The 6000-nt window shown below is 46.0% G+C and overlaps 1 protein-coding gene across 16 annotated transcripts in view; it reads left to right on the top strand.

Moving 5' to 3' along the window:
* The first annotated feature begins 290 nt into the window (after positions 1 to 290).
* The window catches only part of Arpp21 (cAMP regulated phosphoprotein 21), a 164359-nt gene continuing 158649 nt past the window's right edge, over positions 291 to 6000 (top strand). For all 16 annotated transcript variants that reach the window (XR_015626838.1, XM_087562978.1, XM_087562985.1 and 13 more), the window contains exon 1: positions 291 to 1108. The gene's annotated coding sequence lies outside the window, so the exon portion shown is untranslated. The remainder of the gene's footprint in view (positions 1109 to 6000) is intronic.

The raw sequence follows: 6000 nt of genomic DNA, 5'->3' as shown, positions 1-6000 counted from the left end.
AGGTGCCGGCTGCGCTCAAGCCTCGGCTTTGCGTGGTGGCGCAGCGACCGGGCATCACCAGGCGTCCCCTCAGGGCCATCTCCCTCCGCGGAGGGGTCGGGAGCACGGGTCTTGGGTGGGAGTTATTGGGGGGGCCATGTGCAATGCTTTCCGTGCTCTTGGTGCCCGCCGGGCCGGACGCGTCTTCAACTGGCAGGGAGGAGCTGGGCGCTGCCTGGGAGCCTAGCCAGCCATGTGGGAGGGCATGGCCGGGCCGGGAGGGGCAGTCAGGGGGCCCCAGCGAGGCTGCTGACTCCGGCGGGACTGCGAGAGTGACCGGCAGGTGGACACACTCAGCCAGAGAGATCGAAATCCTGCAAGCGAGTGAGGTAGCGAGATAGAGAAACAGGAGAGAGAGAGAGAGAGAGAGAGAGAGAGAGAGAGAGAGAGAGAGAGAGAGAGAGAGAGAGAGAGAGAGAGAGAGAGAACTCAGTGGGTAGAGAGAAGGAGAGGGAGAAGGAGGGACAGGGACAGTGACAACCAGCCCCGCGCACTCGCTCCCTGCAGTCACCTCCTCCCACCCGAACTAAGGAAGTGGCCGGAGCGCAAAGTAGCAAAGTATCAGAGACACTGCGGGCTCCCCGCATTGCTGGCGGGACCGCAGGTCGCAGAGGGGCGGACAGATCAGCGCAAGGACTGGCTGCAGGAGACGGTGCCTACTCCGGAGAGAGAGGAGCGGAGCAAAACCTGGACATCACCCCCATCCCTTTCCTGAAGCAGACAGACTAACAGACAGGCAAATAGACAGGAGCTCAACAGCCTGGAGTGACATACAGGCTCTCTAGCAGCGACGACCTCCAAGCGTCCGGAGCGGCGACAGTCCGGGCAGTCGCAGCCACGCGTTCCCCACCAGCGCTGTGCCTGGGCAGCGCAGCCTGGGGACCCCTGCCTCCAAGCCGAGAGCTCCTTTTGCTAGCAGTTAAATAAATCGACCAAGCCAAGGCAAGCCACAAACCAAACTGACCCAACCAAAGCATTCACTGAGAAACAATAATTATTCACAAAAACCCCAAACGAAATCCAGTCAGTCAAGGCACCCGGACGCTGGGTCACTCCACTGTTCCTTCAGGTAAAGAGCCAAGTCTTCCGACGTGAGCATCGCAAGCCTTTTGTGTCTCCCTGTTGGGGCTTTCTGCTTCTGCGCCCACCCACCCCCTTTTTTTTTCTTTCTACCATTTATCTGTGCTTTCCCTTTGACCTGTTTGTCGTTTCTGTGTTGTTTATCTTGTTTCTATGTCTCGCCGAAGGCATGGGTGGACTCCCCTTCCCCCCAAAGCAGGCAAAAATTAAAATCTGGGATGGGAATTGAAAGGGGCTATGCTTTCTGTAACAGAAGTTTCCAGTAATTTTATATGGGTTTTCGGGTGCCAAGTTTGGGAATTCTCTTGATTCAGTTGAAAAAGAACGTCGAGAAAATGAAAACTTATCACTTTCTTCGGTTACCTCAGAGGTCCTGTGTACCAAGAGGTCGGAGAAAGGGGGGGGGGTGATGATAATATTTTTTTGTTTTATTTTTAAAATCTCGAAGTCATTTTCCTTACAGCCTCCGATGTAACGTTAGCTCTCTTGGGTGATAAGTGTGCTAGTAGGATTGGATCTGTATCAGGCAAGTGTTTTAAAAAGTTTCTTCGGAAGAGAAATTATGTGGCTGATATTGATGTCACGGTTGTGTTAAGTTCAAAGCGTGATCACTTCTGCAGACACAGAGTAAGACCGGAGCGAACGCTTACATGAAAAAGCAAAGAGGAAGGTAATGTCATGGGAGGAGGGGAGGTGCAAGGTGAGGCTGCTAGAAATGTTCTCTCTGATGGAGATGATCATTTCCCTGTCTGCCTTCTCAAAGGAAGCAGCTTCTTCGAGCAAGAATGACAGCCTCTAACATGAAAATGAATCTGTAAATTTTTTTTTCAAAATTTGCTCCGATGCAAAATGAATCTAAACTGTGCCCACCCCTTCCTGGTCTGCCTTGGAGACCAACTCTGCAGTTTATTGCTTCAAGTAAGCAGCGAAGTAGACAGGGCAGGCAGGAAGGCACTCCTTGTTTTCTAATTCTGTGAAAGTCAGAAAGCCTTGGATATGCTCTTCAGCACGAGTAGACCCTTTCCTTTCTTCTTCAGGATTATGTTAGCATAGGGCTTGATGTCTGAATAGCCTTTTAGCTAATTTCATTTTCGTGAGAGACAGTCATTTGGAAGGCTCAGGAGCTGGTTATGCTTCCTTCAAATAGCAGAGTGATCCTAACGTGAGAGACCCTGTCTTCAGGGTTATGTAGCTCTTCAAGGTATGTAACTGCTTATGTCCGATTCTCGATGTCCTTTGTCCTTGTCTTCTTTTGCTTTTTAATCGCTTTGACTGACAGGCTATTTTTATATTTCTAGAGAATAAATTTAGATGCCTTTTAGAAGCGATACATGTTTTCCTTCCAAAAGATTGGGAAAAGATCATCTCTGGCTGTGCTTGGCTGTGCTAATGCGATTTGGCTTCAGTGTAATTTTAAAGCCATTGCTGTAGACCATTGTGCTACATACATGTCTTGGTTTCTCCGCTTTGGGTATGGTTTCTGTCATCGGGATGATAAAGTGACTCTTCCTCTTGCCGAATGCTTATTTAACAGTGCTTTGGGTGAGGCATATTTAAAGAAACTTAAACAGCTCCAGGGAACACCATTAGGTTTCTCTGTGACTTAATTTCATTCACTACATGGTGATTTCTTTTTGCTGATAATTCAGTTCAGACCCAGACAAGTAAGAGAGAGAAAGAGAGAGAGAGAGAGAGAGAGAGAGAGAGAGAGAGAGAGAGAGAGAGAGGAGAGAGAGTGTTATTAGATTTGCACATTGCCAATCTCCCAGTGACTGCTTGTCATAGATCCCAGTTGAGCGTGTGGTTATCTGGAGAACTGTGGCAATCGCCCTGTTAGAGCAGGCTGCACCGGGGAGCTCTTTGCAGTCTGTTTTTAGTGCTGCTTCCGGAAGGAGTGGGCATCTCACTCTGCAATGAAAGGAGCCCAAGGAAAGACAGAGCCCTGTGCTGCTGTGGGGACTGCAGAGCAGAGGGGACTGGAGAGGTAAAACAGGCTGCAGAGGTAGCCCTTATGTCTTGTCAGTGAGAATCAATTGGTCCGGATGAGAGAATTCTCTCAGAACAGCTGGTTAGATGTTCCTTTAACATCCTTACCGGTTCTTGGAAAGAAGACTCAATCATTTGAGTTGCTTAAAACTTGGAGGAGAGGCTTAACCGGGGACTTCCTGTGTGTCTACTATTTTTAATACAGGCTGTGAGAAGGTTGGGTAATGAACGCAGAAATAATTTCAAATTCCTGAATCATTGTTCTGCTGTGGCACATGGGTTGGACCTTAGGAAACGTCCTGAGAGTCCAAAGAATTACCACCACCTTCAGATGTGGTGGTAACCTGATATTTCTGCCATGGGGGAGTTTTGGGTTGATATTTCTGTCATGAACTTGAAACTTTGTTCCAGAGCTGTGACAACTTAGGGAATGGGGAGTGGGGATTAGGTGGACTCTGTGGGATAGTTGTATCATTTTCTCCCTTTAACTTTGGGGAAGATTTCCTCACTTATCTTCCTAAAGGCTGCATATCTTAAAATGTCTCTGAGGTAGCATTGATTACCTTTAGAATGTCATCCTCGGGGCCAAATCTCTTCACATAGTAGCATGTAAAATATAAGAAGCCATCTGTCTGCATTGCTGACACCTCCACAGACCATCCACCCATCTTAGGTACAAGGGGGGGAATGTACGATCAGAAAGGTATCTTGCTCATTTTCGTATTAAGAGCATGCAGTCATCAGGCCACTCCCCTCTCCCCCACGGTGGAGCTCATTAGACCAAACACTTAAGTAGTTACAAAATTAATAGGCATAAGAATATGGGCAGCTTCTATGAAATGGGGGGCTATGCCATATCATTTTGTCTCCATGCCTCTATGAGAACTCAAGATGTCAATATGGAAGTGTCCGAGTTTAAAATGAAGTAAGCACCTTGAGCACAGTATCTGCATAGAGATACTGCAAAAAAAAAATCATTTTTGTTGTTGTTGTTGTTGTTGTATTTTGTTCGTTTGTCTTACCAACATGGTTTTTCTAGAGGGGGAAGCCAACCACATTGGCTGTTAATGTTTCCCTCATGGCTCTGCCCTTTGCGGCAGAGTACCAGTGCCTCTCTCCAGATTCTCTAGTCTGAGGGCATTTGCATCTGAATTCAAAGTGCATTTTTGTCTTTGGACAAGATAATGATAAGCCACACAGCAGACCTTGGAATGAGTCAGCTTCTGAAGATAGAAAGTAGTCAGTAGCCAGGCATGCAGATGATGGAGAATTCCTTTAGGATGAATAGAGAGTTTGAAGCCCACAGGGGCTGGACACTGAAATTTCTCTATTCGTTAGCCAGTCAGTGTAATCTGAATCTGACCTCTGACAAGATTAGGCACGAGTGGGGCACCTAAAACTGTGGCTGACATGGAAAGCCATTTCTTCGGGGGTAAGTACCGGCATCATCGTTTCACCTGGGTCCTGCATTTAGGAAGCTGTGGCTCTCATGGTCACAGAAGGGACTTGGCTTCCATAACAAGGCATCAGGTTACCAGGGAGGTCTCCAGGATACCTTAAATTATGTGGTACCTGTAAAGTATCACCTCTTCCCTTCAGACAAAGGATCTTTGTATCTTAAGAAATGAATCCTTAACCCAGAGGTTCCATAAGTCTGTGGTTTTTGCTTTTTAATACTGTTCACGCCACCACTTCATATTGAACAAGAAAACACATCTTAAACACTATCGCATGCCTATGCTATGATTGTGGAATGAAAAAATAGAGGCAAAACCATCTAGATGGTGTTTGACTGAACTTATTTGTAATTTTGCTTCTAAGTTCTTGGGTTTCTTTTAAGATATTTTTATGGTAAGTTCTTGAAAAAAAATCAATATTTTTTCAGTGTTCGGTTTGGTCTTAGATTAATCTGGATCATGTTGGATTACCGTTGACCACAGATATTGAAGTTTTGATTATGTATATTTTTATCACAGACACCGCATGTCTGTGAAGATCCAATATGAGCTGAGATATTATGTAAATCACCACGTACTTACTGAGCTTGATAAAGAATAAATTCCCTAAGTGTCAAGCTCATGCAACAGTTTTTGATGTTGACAAGATTGTTATGCTATGGTCTCCCAATCCCCTTAGGTCTAGAGAGATTTTCTTAGTACATCAAATGCCTTCCTAGCATCTTGAGTGTGTCCTTGCTGGGGTGTGTCTGCATGATAGGAAAAGAGAATGGAATCAAAGCAAAATGTAAGTTGAAATAATTGCACTGAACAATTGAAAAGTTAGTGGGGGACAAAAAAGGTGTTGGCTTGACTATATGGTATTTATTGGCTTTCTGCATTCAGACCGAGTCCTTAGCTTCGTGCTACACTTCTTCCTCTTCTTCCTCTTCCTCCTCTTCCTCCTCTTCCTCCTCTTCCTCCTCTTCCTCCTCTTCCTCCTCCTCCTCCTCTTCCTCCTCCTCCTCCTCCTCCTCCTCTAGCTGCTAACGTAGATCTCAGCCCTGCCCGGGGTGGGGTGGGGTGGGGAACGGGACACGTTAACCACTATCAGTGGTCGCAATAGGTTGATGCTTTAAATTCCACCTATGAACTTTTCATATGAAAATCTCTCCTGGCAGTGTTTAATAACCACAACTTAATGTATATGACAATATGATAGGGTGTTCTGTATAATCAAAATGAGGGATCAAATGGCCTTTGCAACTAATTGAAAGGCGGATCACTTGCTCTTAGGAGAGTCTCATCTAAGGCATATATCCATAGTTGTGCCCCAGTCATAAGTCATATCACATTTTAAAACGTTACCATCACTCCTTTTACTTAACAACAGTTAATCATTTGCTTTTTCCCCAGGTAAGGTGAGACCCAAATGTGTCCTTTATAAACAGGTCTTCTG

Source organism: Rattus norvegicus, chromosome 8, assembly GCF_021556685.1.
Source record: "Rattus norvegicus strain SHRSP/BbbUtx chromosome 8, alternate assembly SHRSP_T2T, whole genome shotgun sequence".
Classification (NCBI taxonomy): Eukaryota; Metazoa; Chordata; class Mammalia; order Rodentia; family Muridae; genus Rattus; species Rattus norvegicus.
The sequence above is the reverse complement of the archived record's forward strand: the minus strand, read 5'-3'. Positions and strand labels throughout refer to the sequence as shown.